At 40.8% G+C, this 21,595-nt stretch overlaps 1 protein-coding gene across 1 annotated transcript in view; it reads right to left on the bottom strand.

The window, feature by feature from the left end:
* Window positions 1-21,595, bottom strand: part of KANK1 (KN motif and ankyrin repeat domains 1) — a 404,522-nt gene that overhangs the window by 294,596 nt on the left and 88,331 nt on the right. The gene's annotated exons all lie outside the window — the stretch shown is intronic.

Genomic DNA, 21,595 nt, shown 5'->3' with positions numbered 1-21,595 from the left:
GCCATTAAAAAAAAACCAAAAAGCCTCTTACAATGATTACAGCTGAACAAATTGCACTGAACAAATTGACTAAACCTTGAGGCCAATTAACTTAACATTTTAGAAAAACAAGATGTTTTATAGGGGGGTGGAAGCCTAATTTTACTAATAGCACGCAGGACTGCAGCCTCTAGAATGACTGTGAATTGGACAGGCACATCTGGAGGATGTGGAATCAGGGGGGGTAGCCCCAGTATCACAGAGCAGTAGCAACTCTACCCAGCAGCCACGAGAATTGTCAGAAACGTTAAGGTAGTAAACATGTTTACTTCTAAACAAATGTTTAGAAGTGACGTGCTCCTTCGGCAAGAAGCTCATCTTTGTCTATGTTTCACTTATCTTCTTACAAGAAGGCCCTATTCCAACCACAAATATTCCCTGCGGTAGCAAGACAAAGAGTTTCACATTCAAGTGGCAATTCGTTTACACAGCCCTCTCTGACTATGCTGCTCAAAATAGGGCAGCTGTACAAGAAGTTCCCTTGTAGACTCTACGCTCCTAATTTGCCAGCTGTGTCTTCCTAGAGCTACACTTTAAAGCTCTGCTGAGAGCTGAGCTGTAGCATATCAATATTTATAAATATTCACTCTTTATAGAGAAAACCAGACCAATTTACAGCAGCACCCCTTTCAATCATACAGACTGTGCATAAATAGGATCCAACTTGCTTTCCCCATTTAAAAGAAATTCAGTTTTTATTTGCTAATTCAGCCTGTATCACATGGCAATTTTTGCTTCATTAGCCAAGAAACTTAATAGACATGTGGCCAAACAGGAATAGCAGACAGAGAAATAGCTAGTCACTCCAACAGTGTAAGTTTGAGGAAAAACTCTCAGTTGCATTCAAATTAAGGAATAATTCAGCGTGTTAACCAGCAGCCATCTAAAAGAGACGGATTCTGAAAATCAGATTCTGAAAATATAGAAACAAAGCTTTTTAATAAAGAATTTCCTTTTGGCCATTCTATTTCTATTGAACTAGCTGTAAGTATTAAAGCATTTTGCAGTAAATACATTGCCAAGATCAAGAACATCAATTATTTCATATATTTTTTTTCCCAAAACTGCTTGCCTTCTTCTCAGTATTGTTGAAAAGAAAGTGCATTTTTAATTGAATACTGTTAATATGTAGACATGATATTATATATATTAACTAGCTTTTGCTTCATAGATCTGATAGTTTGCAAGCCAAGGTTTATTCTCTGTTATCTCATGCAGCTTGCACAAGTCCTCCAGGAAAGATTCCTTTAGTACAGCGTAAGAACAGCTGCATACTCGATGTCTATTTGGATTAAAGATTTCATAATTCATTCCTCTACAAATGTCATCAAAGTGGCCTTAAACCTTTCTGATAGAGTCTTGAATCACTGATTTTAATTTCCTACTTGAATTATGTATAAGAACTAAAGGATATACTACAAAACACCTGGTGAAATACACTTTTGAATATTTAAGACAAATAAAAATTTCCCACTGAGATGCCTTATTATTTTTTCTGAGCAACCTCTTGAACATAATTCAAAACAATTTCTTGTATTTGACAGCAGCTTGTTGTTTGTTTTTTTCTCCCCTAACTTGAAATAAAAATGCATCTGGATTTGTCATTCATTACAATAATTTCCTTTCAAGGAAAAATCCCAAGTATTGTTTAGGAGAAAAAATACAAGTGCAAATTCAGCCATCATAAAGATAGAAATGCTTTGTTGTGAATGGCTCAGAAGAACACAGACCTTTAACTTTGCCACTGTCTGAAACTCTTTTCAGGTCTGCTCTTCCAGTTCCTTCCAGTGACAGACTGGTAGCATTCACATACTGACCCTCAAATAAGACAATGTCTTGTTACTTAACCAGGTTTAGTTATTATGCTTACTATTTTATGTATGGAAACATTTTTCATTATTATGACTTGAGATAGCTCCTTCAGGATATCTGTGCTTGGTACATCTACTGGCCAACGCATGGCCAGGAAACAGCCAAGAATTTTAGTGCATTTCTAAGCAATTCAGCAATTGTCCCTATTCTTTCACCAGAATCCTCCTCATGGGTTACACATGCAGGAGAACAGCACCAGCACATGTTCAAAAGTGAGTGGATAAATCCTCAGCCCAACAGGACATCAGCAGTCTGGAAAGGCAAGAGTAGCAAGTAAAAAGCAAACAACAAACTAAACAACAGTATTACTTGCATTTCTGAGAATAGGTGCCTCCTATCAAGGCTTTTCAGACCTGGAATCACCACTCCTCAGAATCAATGTGTGTCAGACAAAGTGAGAGGTGCTCACAATCACTGCAGAATGATTTTTATGCTGAATAATATTTACTGTCATTCTTATGATTCCTGCAATTAAAACAGGTTTCCTATAGAGCTATCCATACTGCCATCTAGTGCAAAGAGTTGTGGGGCTTTTTTTGTTGTTTGCTCATTTTCTAAAAGAAAGACGTAACTGTTCGTTTTAAGGGAGTAAGTTGCCAGTGTTTCTCCCACACATACCAGTGAAAGGGGATAAGAACTGTAAGGCTTTCCTCTTCTTTCTATTCAGTGGCCAACACAGATCCCTCTCCTTTGCTAACTGCAGACCACAGCACTTAAAGGCACAAGGAGTATAAAAACTTGTTTGCAGACAGAAATGAGAGTTTATTACTAAATTGGGTATTGGGAACAGAAGAGGTTTTCTGTTCCCTTTTTAATAAGCACACCAATTGCACAGAAACCAGGGTGTGTCTGGGAACCTAACGAAATGCATTCAGCAAGTGTCAGCCCAGAGGAAAAACATGCAGCCTCACCCCAAGAGGGTGGCAGATGTTACGACAAAATTACTGTTTGGATGTTACAGTAATCATTATGCTATGTCTGATGCCAAAGCACCGCTGGCTGTAGTTGCTGCCCGAAGTAATCAACACCAAGAGTTAAACTGTACAGTAAATGCTGCAACTTCCCCACTGCACTCTCCCAAATTGCAAAGGAGAAAAACAATTAAACCCATTTCCAAATCAGGTGCCTGACTTGCATGATGTTAATATCCCTTCTGGTCTGCATCTCACTCTGAGTACAGCAGTGCCTCTGCAGAACAACTGAAAGCATTCAGCTCTTAGCAGCTTGCTGTCTCTGTTCCACTGTTGAACAACAGGAGTGTTTGTGTATAAAACACAACACCCTCACCCTTGGTAATGAGACACCTGGAAAGAGACATCTGTATCAGCAAAAGCTTTACTTAAATCAGCAGCCTGCTCAATGCCTTTGTTTTTATTTTTTATGCCTCAGATCAGTCACTGAAGTTGTACGAGGAGATTTGGTGTCCACGTAAACTGGCCCATCAGAGGCTTTCAGGCACAGTGCTCATGCAGTTACTTTGCTCAGCACTGTTGGGAGAGCAACCAGAGTGGCTTTCTTGCTGCTAAACGGAAACTCCTCAGAACCACAGCCTTCTTCCTGGCTTTCCCTACTGTAGTGGATCAGTCTCTTAGTGGCATCCTAGAGCAGAAATGAAAGCTCTCTGGCTTCCTTACAAACAAGTTCCACCAATTTACCAAAAACACAAAGGTAGGAAAAGAAGCCTGAAGACCAGGGCCTGTGTATTAATGGGCATCTAAAGCTTTTTTGAAAAGAGAAACGAACAAAAAAAGTCCAACCAGCTTTGCTACCAGCACAGTCTGAGTGCACTGTGATCAACTGTTACAGGTTTTGCATTGCATCTAAAAGTCCCTGGGAAGAAAAACTGTACAACTGAACAAAGTGGAACACGGTTGCTTTCACTCTGCTTGATCACTAAACAGCCCTGAGAGGCCCAATCACTAATCAGTGGACAAGCACCAGTCTGACACCTTCCTTTCCAGCTCTTCTACTTGGTAATAGGATAAAGCTTCCTTCAGGGAAAAAGATGGCACTATAAAAAGGGAAATGAAGCAGCCACGGACAGCCACTGGAAATATCCAGACACATCCATGACCATAAAACTAAGCCTTGATTTAGGAGGACAAGGCAGGAATCACTTCTACTTAGAGAAGTCTTTTCCTACAGCAGCAGAAAAGCTTCGTCTAAAATTGAACGGATTCATCACCTATAGTCAAGTCTGTCTTCGTAAAAACTCACCTTTCCCAACTTAGTGAAACATAAGGGAAGGAGGAGGCCAACAGGTCCATCTGAAAGATACTATGGTGAGAAGACAGCGTTAGCCTCCTGAAGCAGTCACAGTCCTGTGAGGCAGCTCTTAAGGGCCATCATGGTCATCTCTTACAGCCAAAGTCACAGCAGTCAGCTGTCATCATGACTTCAGGAGACATGAACTTCACCTGGAGCTCCACTCTGTTGTGCCTGCATCCACACTAGCCAGTCAGTGGCCACTGAGCCACCACACAAAGGGACACTACTTGGATCTCCTGGCAGCAAGAGCTCTGAATGCCATTTTTCCCAGCTGACAAGCCCTACTTTAAAGGTGATCAGACAAAGGTGTGGGGGAAACAGTTTTGTGGTCTGGGAAGAATAAAGTCTTGGTAACTCCTTGCCCAGCTCACCGCATTGGAAATTCAGGTCTCACCATCTGAAGGCAGAGCTGATGAGTGCTGACACTGATGATATCATAGCAATTAAGAGACCAAACCTGAGCAGCAAGGAGGGAGAGGAATTTCCTGGCAGACAGTAATGTTTCCTCCTCTCTCACACTTACCGAGCACTATGAAAAGAAAAGCAACTCTTTGTTAAATATGTAAAAATCCCCAGTCTTTCTGCCAATGTATGCACAAACTGAACAGGATCTCCTTGATTCTTGCTCTCCTCCTCCTTTTTCAGGGCTAGAAACTCTTAAAATGGAATAAAAAAAATGTATTTAAAAGTTTCTTGATCGTGTTTTTACCAGTTTAACAACAAGCCCCTGGCAACAGAAAGATAACCAGGTATTTTTCCCAGTACTTAAATGGGAGAGAGATGGAAGAATGGGAAGAGGTGGTATTTACTATACAGAACTTCAGACACTTTATTTTCAGTATGAATATAGACTTTTAAAATTTACTTTGAAACGTAACTGATTTATATGAAAGAGAATTGGAAATTCCTTTAATGGAAAGGGATACTAGGTGTGTGCTTTGGAAAAGATGAACTGGGAATCAGTGTTTCCACATTTCCAAATTTGGCGACATTCAAGCAGGATGAAGAAAAGTGCAAGTGAGGCACATTCACACAACACATAGATAAACTTATGGATGCCCTTGCTACAAGCTGTTGAGCATGATAAAAAGCCCACGTCTACTTAAAAGCTGGATAGAAGAAAAAACACAATGTATTTGTACACCAAGGGCTACTGGAAAAGAAATAAAACCACCAATTTTCTCTGGCTTGAGTAAGCTCCAGACCACAAATTCCAGCTGGAGGCTGGAATCTCTAGTGGGAGTGCAAAATGTGCCTGCCCTGTTCCTGTGTGCCCTGGGCACTGGTCACTGTCAGACAAGACTGAACCCTATGGAACAAGTATATGGCATCACAGAGACAAACCACGACTCTGGTTTGTTTCTTCCACCACCGACATTAACAGAAGTGGATTAAGGTTACTGTATTATTTGTGAATATTCAACTTCATCTTTTTATGGCCCAATGCTTAAATTTACAGGTCTGGAAAGAACCTAAGAATAGTGTGAAGAGATTGTATTTCTCAGGGCTTCCCAGACAGCTAGATTTTTTTATTTTGTTTTTAAACGAATGCACCATTTCCATATCATTTGCAACTACATTTCAAAGGAGGCACAATTTTTTTTAATCCTATCTCCATAGACACATGCCAAAACGTATCCAAAATTGCTAACTCAATTTCAAAGACATGGAAATACTTGACTCTGTCAGCTTGTATGAGAGTGCGCACAGATGGAACTTGTTGTGTGGGGCAGGAGATTGTTCATGTACGAATAGGGTATTTCACCTATTCAAAGTTACGTTTTTTGAGAGAAGCTCAGCATAGGGAGTACCACTGACTCCCACAGGATGTTGTATAGAAAATTTGTTCTTCTCAGACAGGATGACAGGAAAATCTTCTCATCTTTCTAATTAGCATGATTTATTTATATACACAGTATGTTATGAAAATTATGAAAAAATGTTTGCAAAGGAGGCCATCCTGTTGAACAGAGAGAACATCCTTCGGGGCAGATTTACAGAGATATTACCTGATAGCTCAGTCTTAATGCAACCTAGCTCTTGAGAAAAACAGAGGCATTTGCTGCCAACTGCAGTTCCTGCTTATGTCACAGCTGGTACAGAGACTGTTGGGAACATCCAAACCTTTCTTTTTTTACTTCCTGGCTTTTCTTTCTCACTAAGTAATGTATCTTGATCATTTCTCCATATAGTGTTTTGGGTTGTTTTTTTTTTTTTCTGTTGAACTACCTACTGCATGAGCCAGGACTTTTGGTCTGGGATGGGTAGAGCCCTATGCGAAAGCCAAGCCTGTAGAGCAACATTTTCCTGCACAGAATATTCTAAGATTTTAAAAATCAAAGCCTTTAACACATTTCTTCTGCATATCACCTGCAGGCTACTTGCCCGTATCACCTGGTCAGGACAGTGCTGCAGCCCTCTGACCAGATGTCACATAAAGCCAATCCAGAATTCTTTGGGGATGTAGGGCTGCACTTTTCTGGCCATGGCTCAAAGCAGCCCACAGTCAGGCCGCTGGTTTCAGACCAGCTATTCAGAAGCTCTGCATGCAGAGGGCATCAAACAGCAAGACTCAGAAATGCTGCACTGCCTCTCAGACATTAATTGTGTCCCCATCACAAATGCCACACGGCAATATCCAGATCCAGTAACTATACTTACTGCACAAACTTATGAAACACACCTGTATTCACTCTTCAGCCCAGTTTGCCCCTGGTGGCTTTCATGCCGGAAGACAGCAAAGCTAGCAGAATGGGTCACATCCTACTCCTTAGACTAATTCACTCACAAATGGTACTGGTGTCAAAGGAAAATTATTTGTATAGAAGTAATTTTGTGCAGTACTAGCACCACAAGTAATTATTATTACCTTTTACAGCCCAAAGCAAGATGGTTAAGAGCAATTGCACTTCCACAGGGGGCCCTGAACTCTGGAAGCTTTGCCTGACCAGCAGATCACAGGGACCTCAAGAGATCAAGTGCAATCCCCCTGTTAAAGACCAGTCCACATGCAGTATGTTTCTGAGGGATTGCAACTCTTTCCTGGACTTGCTCAGCACATTTTGAGAACATTGACCAACAGACATTTGATCCTGCAAAGCAGACATTGCTGGGAGGGATGAAGGAAGCACTGAGGTGGCAGCAGGATGTAGAGCACCCCAGGCTAACACTGCACTGAGTGGATACTGCTGAGCCAAGCTGAAGAGGCAACGCTCCACTGGTGCAGCAGAGGCCATGCAGCATGCTAGAAGGTGCATGAACACAACTGGAACATTTGTGAATGCAGGCTGCTCAACAGGAAGTATCACACAGGGATAAGAAAAGCCAATGCTGCCTCCTGTCAGGTTTGCAGACTTGTTCACCACTTCTTCTGTGCCTGCCTGCAGAACAGTGCCAACCAGAGAATGGCTTTAGTGCCTGTTGAAGGCTTCTGTCCACAGCTCAGGGGAGGCACCAGGAATTAGGAAGAATATTGTGAAAGCAAGACGTGGCCATCTTTCCTACAGAGCAAGAAGGTAAAAGGGATGTAGTGGTCCTATAGGGATGACAGCAGAAGCAAGCTGGGATGCATCCCACTTGGGTGCTCCCTGGCAGAGATACCACAGCATATCTCTGTCTTTCTTGTATTTCCAGACTGTAGGCATCAACAGACCACAAATGAGTGCCAAGGTCTGAGTGCTCCCTGTTTCCCCAGCAAGAATGTTTCTGGCAGCATGGATATAGAAGGCCCAGAAACCCTGGGATCCTTCCCATCATAAATCTCTGCCTTTAAAGCTTTCATCCATGAAGCAAGCCAAGCTTCTGACACCCTGCAGTTTAGTTAGAAAACTTACTATTATTTTGGAAGATGCTTGTGCTTTTATGCGTAAATACCAGGAGACAGTAGAGAGACCAATGGAATTCATCAAGACACCAACATACCAGAAGAGCCAACACTAAGATGAAACTTTTAACCTTGCTACTGAGGACATGAATACAAATACATGCAAAGACTAACAGAAAAATTCAGGTACAAGTAGTTCTATTTCTGTCCTTGCTGTTACCTAAAACTTAGAACATTGTGTAATCCTCTTCAAAAATAAAGTCTGCAGTAAACACAATGTTAACAACAACAACAAAAGAAAGACTTTCAACCCAGCCAAGCACAATATAGCAGCCAAATTATTCTTTCCTGCGTAGACAGAGTTTAGACTCATTTTCCCATAATGACTGTGTGCCTAAGGTTTTCTGTTTTTTCATACATATATACATATACATCTGGTGACAGGCTTATAACAAAGATCTGTGAAAATACTCTCAAGCATAAATGACAATACTGTTGAGATAACACTTTCATAACAAAACAAAAAAAAAAACCGTTCTGTCCAATGCTAGTCTGCAATAATTGAAGCTATGCAGCAAACTTACTGCACAACCAGAGTATCAAGTAAGGATCAAGTACACAAACTGCCCTTCAAAAATAACAGCATTCCATTAGTATTAAATACTGTGAACGTGCATGTACTGCTACAGAAGACACAAGAGGAATCACACATATCAGAGCCAGTAAAAAATTTATGTCCACTGAAATAAAAAGGTTATCTACATACTGTCTGTGAGGCACCACGAAGGCACCAAAGACACAAGAAATAGCACTATTCCTTGTAGCTTATCTCTGCTTTGCTATCAATAGAAGGTTCTCAAGATCTCAGATTCTCTAGAGCTTATCTCCTCCCTTACAGAAACCTAAGCCAGCAGTCCAACTTTCCTTTAGAATGACATTTGATAGAAGAGGCCAAACAGACAAGTTCCAGTTTCCTCCGGGACTTCTATTAAGTGTGATTTGTGCACATGCAAGAGCATTGTTAGGCAAAGCAAACTGCCAGATCTAGCCTTCCTTATACTCTCTAGCTCCTGAAAGGACAATGTGCTATTCCTCCTTTCATTCTTCCAGAAAGGAGAAGTTTGTCTCATGTAATACATGGCCAAGGCAAGCCAATGTTTTTTGTGGGCACCCATAAAAATCTAATTTGAAGGAGGGATCCATTGCGCCTACAAATAATGCCCAAAGCTGTGTTGTACTGCTGCCCGAGGGGTAAGGTTGGGGAGGAATACCATGCACAGCTTTAATCTTACTCCTCTCCCAAACCCTGAGAGCGGTACCAACGGCAGTGCCCTTGTCCAGCAGCGTTCCCTCTGCAGGGAGGACAGTTAGCCTAGCCAGGACAGACAAAGCATATAACAGTCCATCTAATTATTATCAGATATCTGAACTGTAATCACTCTTCACAGTTGCTCGTGGAGTGTGACAGGATAGATTACTCCACTCAGTGGTTGCTCTAGTGTGCCCACAGATTGAGAAGCACATGTATCTGCTGCTACTTTCAGTGGGGCTGCCTAATTTCCATACCAGATTTCAATTTTAAGAGCAAGCACTGAGTTTTAAAGCAGACTTGCTCCACTTAGATAGGTTTTGTAATCCTCTCTAGTGCTTTCACTACCTTTTCAGCTTCTTATGAAAAGGACAGTTTTCATAATGGAACAACATATTCATCTTTTAGTGCCTCCAGAACATACAATAGTGCTATTTTCTAGATATCTTACAATCTCGGTTGTTGAGATTAACAGAAAACAGTTTGTAAACAACAGACAAAAGATGATACAGGGAAGTACTGCAGAGCTGTTCAACGGCCAAAAAAACCTGCTGGTGTTTGATGAAGTCGAAGTCCTGACCTCTTGTGTTCTCATTTGTGTGACCGGACACAAAATACAACCAATGCCTTTTAATGTTAGTCTGCACACAATTGAAGGCGTATGTACCATAACAGAGCCACATAATGAGCACTGCAGGCTACATCCACTGAGCACAAGTCCTATCGTTGGAACAGATTTCTTTAAATAGTGGTTATAACAATGGTTTTCTCCTGCAGAGCTGCATGTGACTTTGGGAACTGGACTGCAAAAATCTCCTCCTCCTGATCTGCACAGTAATTTGCCACTTCAGAAAAGAAACTCAGTTTAAGTAACAAAAGCACCGTGGTAGTTTGCCGTCAAAAAGCTGACTTCTCTTTTTAAACAAGTACACTTTTATATGAACAATGCTACAGTAAAGAAAAGAACACCTTCTCAAAAGAAAAAATAAAGCTATCAGATTTCAAGTCTACAGGTCACTGCTGAAGTAATACCTTCTATTTATTTCCATGGTCAGTTCAACAGGTACACAATAACACTATTTAATAGAGCAAATTCTCAGCTGCAAAACACTGTTTCTCTGTGTAGTCAACACCACTAGCCAATTCATGCAGATGAGCTGATCAAGATGCTCTTCATTTTGAAGTGTGACAGCTACGTATGGTCATTTGGAATATGGCTTGTCTTTCACATTGCCACTGCCACTGCTGAAACACACCACTCGCCTCCTCACTGTGCTCACATTCACTGTTTGGTATTCATAGAATTCAGATGTTGATGAATGTCAGTGGGTGCTGTTTTTTTTCTGCATGGAAGAATTCAGTGACACACCTTTGCTTGATTCACACTTCCCTGTCAGACTTCAATTTGTCAGTGTCCCTCTGCTGCCATCTGCCACACGGCAACAACATGTAATGGAACATTGCTGGGAAGGCTCAGCCTCTATGCTGTAACACCATCTGCCTCTGTTCTGGTGGGCCAACAACATCATAACACAGGAGGCAATGCTTTTAGATATTTACTTATAAAGACTGCTCCATCAGTACCCTGTGTACACCAGAAGTGCTTGAAGAGCTTCCTGCAGGGATCCTAACTTCTGCTGTGTGATGAAGAGGTCACAGGTACCCAAGATGAACGACAGTCAGAATCAGCTTTTGTCACTTACATCAAATGAGAATGAATGCAGGACCTTGGACATGCTCCTCTCTAACAGAATACACTGATGGACTTTTGCATGAACAGCTACTACCTCCTAAAATTACCAGTATAATTTCACTCTCCATTGCCTAAGAATTAAAATTGCTTCTGCAGTTGTACACTGAAACCTCACATGCAACACTTCCCTGTGCAAAGAACAAAATAGTGAGTATCAAAACAAAACAATTAAAATGAACTCCTATTACCACACAGTTCTGTCCTGTTCCTTACACAGGTTCTGGCTAAGTCTTGCTCATCTGATTTGTTTCACCACGGCACAGGTTTGTTCTGGCAGGTCTCTCTCTGCTGCAGCGTGTTGCACTTAGCACAGCTCCCCTCTGAACTCCTATTGCCCTGCCATGACAACTCTCCATCTCCTAGACAAGGAAACTCCACCAGCTAGAAGTTCACAGTCCCACAGCTAGATCTGTTCCCCTTATAGCTTCACACGCTAAGGCACAAGCATGGTGCCAGCCAAGAAAACAAGGCTGCGGTACCTCCTTTGTGACTGCTGCTGCTAGCACAGTGCTTGGCCTACATCTTCCAGCCACAGCCCGTTCCTCTCCCCCCTGCCCGGACAGCACCTTGACTACTGACTGTGAGTGGTGTGTTGTACAGAAGTTCTACTTTCACAGGTGCCACTGGCTAACAAAGGAGGCAGTTAACAATCTGTGCCACCGGTGTCACACCAAGCACAGGCCCACACTGTTCCGCTCCTTGCTACAGAAATGCCTGCAGCACAGCACTCACATAATGGCCCTCTTTTTGTTTTTAAACCTCATGCTAAAGAAAGATTCATGTTTTATAACCCTGTAACTACAGTGGTGTTGGTGTGACAGGACACCACCATGGATGCGCTCAAGAACAAAGAACAGCCCAGAGTGAGCCATCTGCCACAGCACTATCACCCAGCACCCACTGCCAACCCCAAGGCTAGTCCTGGAACCCAGAGCCTTGTCCTACCAGCATCCTAACCAAACCTATCCAGCAAATCCCATGCGTCATCAGCGCAGCAAAGCTGTTGCCGATTGCTCATGACAGGAGATTCTTTAAAAGCCTTCTTCACATCCACTCTGTGATGCGGTATGTTAAGAGTGATGTGGTAGTAGCACAGTTCACTTAATTGTTAATCTACTTCATGGACATCACTTCTTTTTGCTCCAAAGGCAACATGGGAAAAAGAAGAGACACTGGTAGTATCTGTGGATAGAACATTGAATTAAAAGGCCTCTCCAAAGCATCTCCAGTGAAGATAATACAAGGAAGAAAAAAAAAAAACCAACCACAGAAAATTAAAAAAAAAAAGGAATAGGGAAAAAAAGCAAAAGTTTTTAGTGGTTTTTTTTTTAATATATAAAAATCTAAATTCTCTTATGAGGCAGCAAGAGCCATCCTCAACAAACCAATAACATCTAATGCACATTTCTTGTATTCTCAGTGGAGCTCTTTGTTTTTTCACTGTTATTCATTTCTCGAGTCCAACCATTGTATTTATTGAAGTTTACAGACACAAAAACAGCTGTAGGCTATACAGGTTACCTGTGTATCAACACATTCCCTACATAAACTATTTTAACCACATTATTACTACAGAGAAACTCCCATAACTTACACTTTGGATTTAAAAACTACAATAAATTAAATGCCTTCCATAATTTGAAAACTTTTTTCAATAAATTCCTCCCCGGACTGATTAAAAAGCAGCCATTCCTGTCTGAGGATGTATCCTCTCCACTGCTAGCAACTCACAGAAGTTATCCCCTATATAGTCTTTGTTCAATACTCCTCTTTATACAAGGTCTTAAGATTCTCTTTTTATGTGGTTTTTATGTGGTATTTGTTGTTCATATGGAGAGTACATGCATCTGGAGCTTATGGTTCAGAGTTCTCTGGATTACAACTGCTGTAGTCGGCTTATCTGACTTATACAAATTATCTGTACTAGTACTCTCAAACAGACTTTCAGATACGTCAACCCAAGAACAAAAAATTTTGTCATATGGTGAGGCAACCTTCAATCACCTACACAAGAGCATGAAAGTCAGCCTCTGAAGCTGAAATAAAGCTTATGATAGTCCTTTCAAAATCTGAGCTCTACAGCATGTGTATATTAGCAATCCTAAAATTAAGAACAACTGCCCATCTCTGAAGCAAATGTACAGATCTCCACAGAATTATTCCACTTGCATTCAAAAAAGCTCTGTGCAGATAGGTTAATATCACAGCTAATGTTGGATTCTCATCAGTAGGGTACATACTCTTCTTGGGGGCAAACCTGATGCAAAAGAGGTGCATAAGTCTGAGGAGTGAACCAGCTGAAGAAAATTTTTCCTCTCTCAATTTGCTCAGGCTACAGTTCATTGCTTACACACATCCCATGTTCTTTAGTTTGTGAGACTGTTTTTGCCATGAAGATTCCTTGAACTTCTGAACACTTCATTTGCCTAACTATCTAAAGAGAAAGCTTATTTCCAGTACCATCCAATTACTCAGCAACCGCTGGCAGATCATAATTTGTTTCAGATACCTTGCAAAGGACACAATCCCTCAGCAATCTCCCCTTTTCAACATAAATGTTGCTGTGCTGTCCAAAAGAGATTCAACTTGAAATGATTGATTCTTATACCCATATGTTTTCAATTAAAAACCAATCCCATTTAGCCACCCTTAAACAAGCTACGCTATTATACATTTAAATTCACACTTACCTGCTTAATCTGATCTCAGTCATGACTAAAAGCTATTTTATAGGCACACTTAATGCACAGCTGAAAGTTAGGTAAATACACACATAGAAAATGAGATGCATACTTCTGCTGCCAAGTTACATCAAACAAGCCAAACTCCTCCCTGACTAGAAATTCCATTAATTACTACAAGTTTGAAAGGCACTCTCCTGCCTTCTCCGTTTCTCTTTAAAGTGCCAAGAACCTTCTTGAAATACATCATTTTCTTCCCCTTTTAAAACAGAGGGAAGTTGGTACTTAATTTTATACTGAAGAGTTCAGAACAAAATGAAGAGAGCAGTTAACATGAAGTGATGTGACAGAAACAAGTTGAGATACCAGCATTACTCACCAATGAGCAGTAACCTGTCAGAAAACACCTTCCCCTCTTTTCTACAATTTTTAATTTGGCCAGAATGTGCAATAATCCATCCTTCCCCAAAGGCAGATTTAAAATGAGATGTTTTGCCACCCTTCTGCATTTGGCATGAGAACTGTTTTTCCCTTTGGGAGTCATGGCCAGATTCCAGCATCTCTGAAAATATATCTTCCACCCACTCTTTTGAAGGTGTTCAGTAGCTTGAAAATTAGTTTGGGAAAAAAGAAAGTCAGAAAGGCAGCATTACCTACTGACTTTTCAGAGAATTAACCCAGAATTTTTGGAGAATGTTACAAGCCTAGTGGCTATTAGTCACTGCTAATACTGAGCCTTTTGCACATTGTTGTGCAGATGTTCCCCTTCTCTGTCCTCCATGAGGAACTAGCAGAGAAACACATACCACAGAGGGAGAAGCTACTGGAGAACACAGCCAGAGCCTCAAGTTCATGGTGAGTTGGCTGCACTCTGCTATGACAACTCTTAAGTCTCTGTGCTTAGATCTTTCTGGTGCGCATGTGACATGTTTAACATCTGGACTTTCACACAAATATTTGTGAAGCAACAGCATGCATCTGGCTCCCTGTGCAGCCCTCGTTATCAAGGAAAACATGTTTTACCACTGCTGCTTCATCTCTACTGAGGCAGCTGAGGTCCATCATCAGCTGCCACTGCATGGCAGCATGGCAGCAAAAGATTTCAGAAAACAGGCAAAGCATGTAAGGCAGGCAGTGAAAGCTGGAACACAGCTCACTTAAGTCACTTTTGATTTCACTCCAGAGAAAAATCTCATTTCTATCTCAGGAGCCCAGGTAAATGACTCCATAATAGTAAATAGTACTTATTTCAAAATTATTGGGGAAGAACTTCCTTCACAACACATTAAGCACTATCATTACTAATGTTCTCTTAACATGAGATTTTTCCAGTCTAAAAATCTATTCTGTATTTAGCTTTACTTTCCAGCACTGCCTTTCTAGTAAAGGTACTACAGGAATCTATCAAAAACACAGTATAAACAGAGCAACATAAGTAAGAATCTGCACTGACAGCACAATATTCCAGGTGCACAAGATATCCTGGATTAAACTAGAAATAAGATGAGTAAGAAACCTTGAAGAAAATCTGAGGATTATGCTAGATCCAGAACTTACTTACTCATCTTCCATTTGAAAGCAAACAGCGGCAACTAAAAAAAATAGATCATGCTTTAGATACTTAATTTGCAGTGAGGCAACTCATAACTGCTTATTCAATTATTTTGTAATTAGTTGGAAGCGCAGCCATTCTCTCAAACAACACAGCTCAATTTCTATCTACACAGCACTTTTCCTGCTACTTCTGACCACTTTTGTTTATACCGCATACAGCTTAGCCATGTTTGTATTAATGCACACTGGGAAAATCTGTGCATCCATTCTAGCACACCTCATTAAAAGTAGCATGAAAACGAGGAAAGGTGAGGTAAGAGGAGGTAGAGGACAGGAGAGCACCCAGAGGCTGTATGTATTACCTAGCAGATGGGTAATGCTCCTAGGCTCCACTTATAGCAAGTTTTGCAGAAAATTCACGGCTCTCACAGCTGAAATTTAGTTCAGGCTATGTATTTACAGAAAGTTCTTACTAAGAATCAATTTACATCACTGCAGGAGTCCTCTCAGCAGGTAACAGCATTACTGTCATAATAATTCCCTAAAACAAGCAGACAATTAATTATCCCGCAAATTTAATAGAGAGGAATGCAACATATAAAAAAAAAAAAGAACAGATTTTGAGGTGTACCTGTGAAACACAAGATACCCTATCACCTGGCAGGAAGAGCTGGTGCTTGGGCTGCAGACAAGAACTGAGCTGCTCTCTGCAACAAGCACTAATCCCACCCAGGGCTTCACTGCCACGCTGCGGGCTTAAAACAGGGAGGCAACCAGCGCACAAGGCGGCTGCATTGCAACCAAGACAGGTTTTGCAGTCCTTGCAGTCTTCTGCAAGCCAGAAAGAGAGCGCTGAAATTTGTCCCACCCAAACTAGTTTTATGCATCTTTTTTATACCAAGAGAAAGGAGAATGGAAAAAGCAGGTGCTTTCCCCCTCCTATTAGAGCATGCAGCAACTTGTCATAGACAGAGCATTTGGTGCTACACCTGGGTAGGGATGGATGCGACCACACAGGTTTTACCCTCCTTCCCCATGCTTTTAAAAGCAGTACTTTGACTCAGTGTCTTTCAAAAAAGAAAAAAAATTGAAGAGTGTCTTCAATTCCTATACTAGACATAAAAAAGTCAGTATCTTCTACTTTGATGCAGCTGAAAAGGAACTAGCAATACCACATCGAAAAAAAAGAATTAAAAAAAAAAAATCAAGAAGTGTTTTAGAAGCATGCAAGTGTCCAACTGCTTGTATTTTCTGTACAATCAAATCAATTTTCTACCAGTACAGAATTCTTAGTTGCCCACACTGTGCCTGAGTTACAGATGTTTCATCCGCAGGACACAATAAATGGATTCAATCAGATGATCTCTGGAAAACCTATTCCCCTTCCACAAGAGCCTTCTAAACAAGCCACGAAATTAATTATCTTTGTCATCAGAACTATATACTCCAAGTTGTTGATGCTTTTGTTTAAATCCTCACAGCCCCATGACCTCCTTAAGATAAATGACTATATTATTACTGAAGGAGTTAGATTTACAAAGTCAGTAAGAATTCTGCATTTTAATCATCTGCATTTGATTTACCCTACAATTTCCATCAGAAAATAAACTTTAAGAATGAGTTATTCTTAATGTAAATCCTTAGCAGACTCTCTAAATCATGTTAGGCCTTCCCTCTCTTAATTTTTCATGCCTCCTTTTTGAAACTACGCAACCAATCCAATTACTTTGTTATTTGAAACTTCTCATCTTTCACGGCTGTGAAAATAGAGAAAGCTAAACTAATACATAACAGTTCTCCACATAATAAAGCATTATGAACATCAGTATAAGCTTCTAAAAATCACGTATATTTGTGCTTTGCTATCTTAACATTTCATAAGGAAAAAAATCTGTACAGAGGTTTTGAACGCTTCTACTGAAGAATATATATTATTCTACTGAAAAATACTGGCGTACTCAGACAAAAAGAGCAAAATAAGTCACTATTCAAGTCAGTATTTGTTTGCCACAAATTGTACATTCTTACTGTGGTACAGGAATAATAATAATCATCTGTGAGAAGCTGTCAATCCAGAAATTATAGCATAAGAAGCTTCAGAGTTATTTGCTGGAAAGACAGACTTTGATAGATTTGCCAACTAGTTCCTTTATTTATTTTATCACTACTTTATTTATTTATTTATTAAATTTCAGTCTGTTGAGCAGCTCATTGTATGTTTGTTCAACTACAGGGAAAGAACCATTCAGTTTCTAGTACTGTTTCATATGTAAATCAAATTCTGAAGATATTCTACTGATCTTAGATGTCAACAGGGAAAAATATCTTGAGAAATTTAAGACTGTTGAGATTTTTCATAAACTCTGAAGAAACACTGGAATTACAAAGCACATCTGACTCATGGTAAAGCATTTTCTCCAAGCATGTGTCAAATCATGTATATTAAAGGATTTATTTATTTTGAAATTTACTGTAACACCTTGTGCACTTCTGAGTACTATGACAATTTTAAGAAGTTCTGTCCTTTGCATACAGTCAGACTTACTGTCTTCCTAGCACTGGAAACAAGTACTGAGCTTGTTTATTCTCGGATACATTTCTACTGTATTTACTTGCATTGGAGAAAAAGCAGACTTCCCACTCACACAAATCAAGATCCAAGAGCAAATTCAGAGACATTTTGCAGCCAATGGGGAAGAAAAAAAATCTTAAATCAGCCAGCTGTTGCACTAACAACATCAAGTAAAGGAATTGTGGAGCTCAATCTACCCTTTATCAATAATGCATGGCTGCGCACAGACAATTTATAGCTGTTTTCCATAACTAGGTATTGTGTAGTACTAAATTAAGTCTACAAAATTCAAGGACAGTCCACCCACACAGCTACTGTAAGCTAGCCAGGCCAGTCTGAATAAACATTTTAAAGGCATAAAGTGAGTTTTATTAGCATGCTGAGCCACAGCTCTCAGTGGACAAAGCATCTCCTTTAGAAAAGTAAAAGTACATTTAGCAGAAAGCGAGATCAGTTGCTCTTATGCCTTACATATAAATAGTTTAAAAGGTTATATACATGCAACAACTCAAACCCTTGAATTTATTTAGATTAAAATCTAAAGCAAATCTGAAGCAAGAGAAGAATTTATTTTCAGTACTAGAAATTGATTACCAGTCTCCAGAAATCCTAAGACAGAGGCTGAACTGCTCAAGTCCTGATAACAAGAGAGCTAAGTAAAAAAGATGCTTTTGTTTATATTTAGGTAGCCCTAAAGATTAACAATTTTTTTTTTAATCCTTCACACATCATAAATAAGAAAAGCACACGCAGGGCTTTCATCAGCATAAAGAACTTGTTATCACACTGAAGTTTCCTCATTACATTTACAGCAGCAGTAGACAAGCTGGAAGTGGGGTTCCTCAGCAGGCATCTTTAAGCAAAAGATGGTACAGCACAATCCAGTTATGTTTACTCAGTCCTATGTCTTCATGCCATAACAGTCTCAGATGTAACTGAATTACACTGCAGGTCTGAAACATAAGCATTAAAGCACTGAGCACAAAAGCTGAGCAACAGCAGCAAAAGAATGCTGCCGCCAAGTCTGTGCATCCAGGTTCCATGCAGGCTCTGCTACCACGGTCACCAAAAAACCTCGAAGAATCTATTTTGGTTTCTAGTGCCTAATCAGGTGCACAGCATGGATGGCACCTTCACCAGGAGGTGCGTTTGGGTCACACTGCAAGCTTCTGCAGCTGTTTCTGCTACCCATCATCTCTCCAGAAACATCAGGATATTTGGGATGATCTTCATACAAGCAATGATCCACTTCAGACAGGAGCCCACATGTCTCTCCAGCTAGCTGATGTGATAAGATAATGTCCCTGCCTGGAAAACTGTGTGTGGGTGGGAGGATGAAGAGTGTAATACAGCAGAGCTGGGCTGTGTGACTAGTTGGGGGCACACTGAGCAGCCAAAGCTATAAACAGGAGGGATGCAAGGAAAGTACTTGTATCACATCTCTTACCAGCCAAATAAGGTGTCACTGAATTTGTGGGCATGAAGAGGAAGACAACTGATCAATGACAGCTAGATTTGCAGAACTGAGTTTTCTAATGCAGGTCTGTACTGTTATGTAACAAAATCTAACTTCACCTACAACAGGTATGCTTTCTCAAAACTCAAAGACCTCTGGAGATAACCAGAGCTTCATTAATCATTGTGAAAGTGATTTAACTGCTCCAGTGAGCCCAGAAAATTTTGGAAGCAGGGAATCAGGTTTGACTAAGCTTCAATACAACCTGTGCCACAGCAACAAATGATTCCATGTTTGCTGAAGTTGCTCCTATACTGTACCCCTGTCAAAGCACAATGTCTGCAGGCAGAAACTACCCTGGATTATGTTGTACCAAGATCTACTCACGTTTGCTATTAAGTCTGTTTTCCCCATGAACAAGTTGGAATGTAAAAACCTACACTAAGGAATGTAGCTGCTAGTATTTATAGTTAAACCTGCCAGGAAAAGAAACCACAAGGTTTTTGTCATTTAATAGATTGAGGTCCTCCTGTGAAAAATAAAACTGTTAATCTGAAGTCTGAGGAGACTGGAGTGAAATAAAATACTTGTTTAAATGAAGGCTGCAAGCCCTGGCATTGAAAAATTCCAGACAATCCCAGTGAGGTAACCTTGGCTTTATAAAAGTTAATTTTATGAAGCCTGCTGTTTCTCCCCCTATTACCACACATGATCATGGAATTCAGTACAGTTCAGAGAAGCACCAAATGCCATCGTTAAGCACTCTGTAAGGGAGATGCTGACTTACAGGTCACAGATCCAGCATTACAGCAGCCATGCTAGTATGTCAGAGTAGCAGAGCACCTGTACGGATCTGAGATGAACACCCTGCTGTCACAGCCCTGTGACAACAGCTGAAATTGGAGGAGTCTGCTCCTCAGTCATGACATTGCATCCCATCATTCCCAAGGAGGAGCCAGGCAGTCACTGCTACTTTGGCTCTGTGACAGCTGGCACAATTTTTCCAGCCTTTCTGCACTCTGTCTTCTTTGGTCCGCATACCTCCTTAAAATTTATTTCTTTCCCACTCTGCACCTCATATACCCTCTCATATGTCCCCCCTACAACCAACCTGCAGCTACTCATATCATACAGAATCATAGAGTCATTCAGGTTGGAAAAGACTGTAAAGATCATTGAGCCCAGCCACAACCTAACCATACTATCCTAACAACCTTCTGCTAAATCATGTCCCTGAGCACCAGCATCCAAGCGGTTTTTAAACACATCCAGGGATGGTGACTCAACCATCTCCCTGGGGAACCTATTCCAGTGCTTAACAACCCCTTCTGTAAAGAAGTTCCCAACCTGCACAGGGTGTCAGGTCAGGGATGAGCACAGACATCCAGCACATCCCCATCCCCTCTGCCCAGAAGGATGTGCTTGGCTGTGTGTGCACCTCTCCACAGCCAGGGCATGGCTATGGCCCACAGCCACACAGGAACTGGAAGAAATCTCAGCACGGTGACAAGTTTCCTTATTTAGCCTTTTCTAAGGAGTTTCTTTTCCCTGCCAGATACAGCCCCGCTGTGGGGCCTAGAAGCAGTTGTGGGTGCTTTGACCTAGCAGAAAGAAGTTATTTGATAGCAGAAAAGACTTAAGTGCCTTTCCTAAAGAAAAGTAGGAGTGAGAGCCCAGAACTGGTGCAAAAGGAGCTAGCCCAAGGTCTGTCTGCCTGCACAAGACAGTACTTAAACTGCATTGAGCTACCTCAAGCAGTGACCAGAGACACATATTTACCCTTCAAGAGACAAATTCTAGATGATCTGTCACCCAAACCCACAGCATTCTACATTGCATGCAACAAAGAGGGAGTCAGTAGTTCCTTAAATGAAATAAGGAGTCAGTGATTACTCCAGAAAACAGCTAACCATGAGGGAACCCAGGGGCTCAGTAGCAGAGAGGCCCTTTATGAAGCAATTAGTTCTCTGGACTTGGCTTACTGCAAACTTAATTCAGGCACAGCCCCTGCTTACCCAGATACCTCTGCAGTGAAAAGATTGCATTGTGCATATGGTGTGCACAACACAGCTGGTCAAAAAGCACAGCATTACCATGGAGCAGAAAATACAGATATGAACCTGAACAGACAGGTGCAAAATAGAGGCATGTATAAATTAATGAAAGTGATGGCAGTGCAGCACCTCTAGTTAGAGTAGAATGGTCAATTAAGTCACCTATAGTTCTGTAGTTTCATTTGTTTTTTAGTGTCTTCAGTTTTTCTTACCT

This window comes from Meleagris gallopavo, chromosome Z (genome assembly GCF_000146605.3).
Source record: "Meleagris gallopavo isolate NT-WF06-2002-E0010 breed Aviagen turkey brand Nicholas breeding stock chromosome Z, Turkey_5.1, whole genome shotgun sequence".
NCBI classification, from domain to species: Eukaryota; Metazoa; Chordata; class Aves; order Galliformes; family Phasianidae; genus Meleagris; species Meleagris gallopavo.
This window is presented reverse-complemented; position numbering and strand designations above follow the sequence as displayed.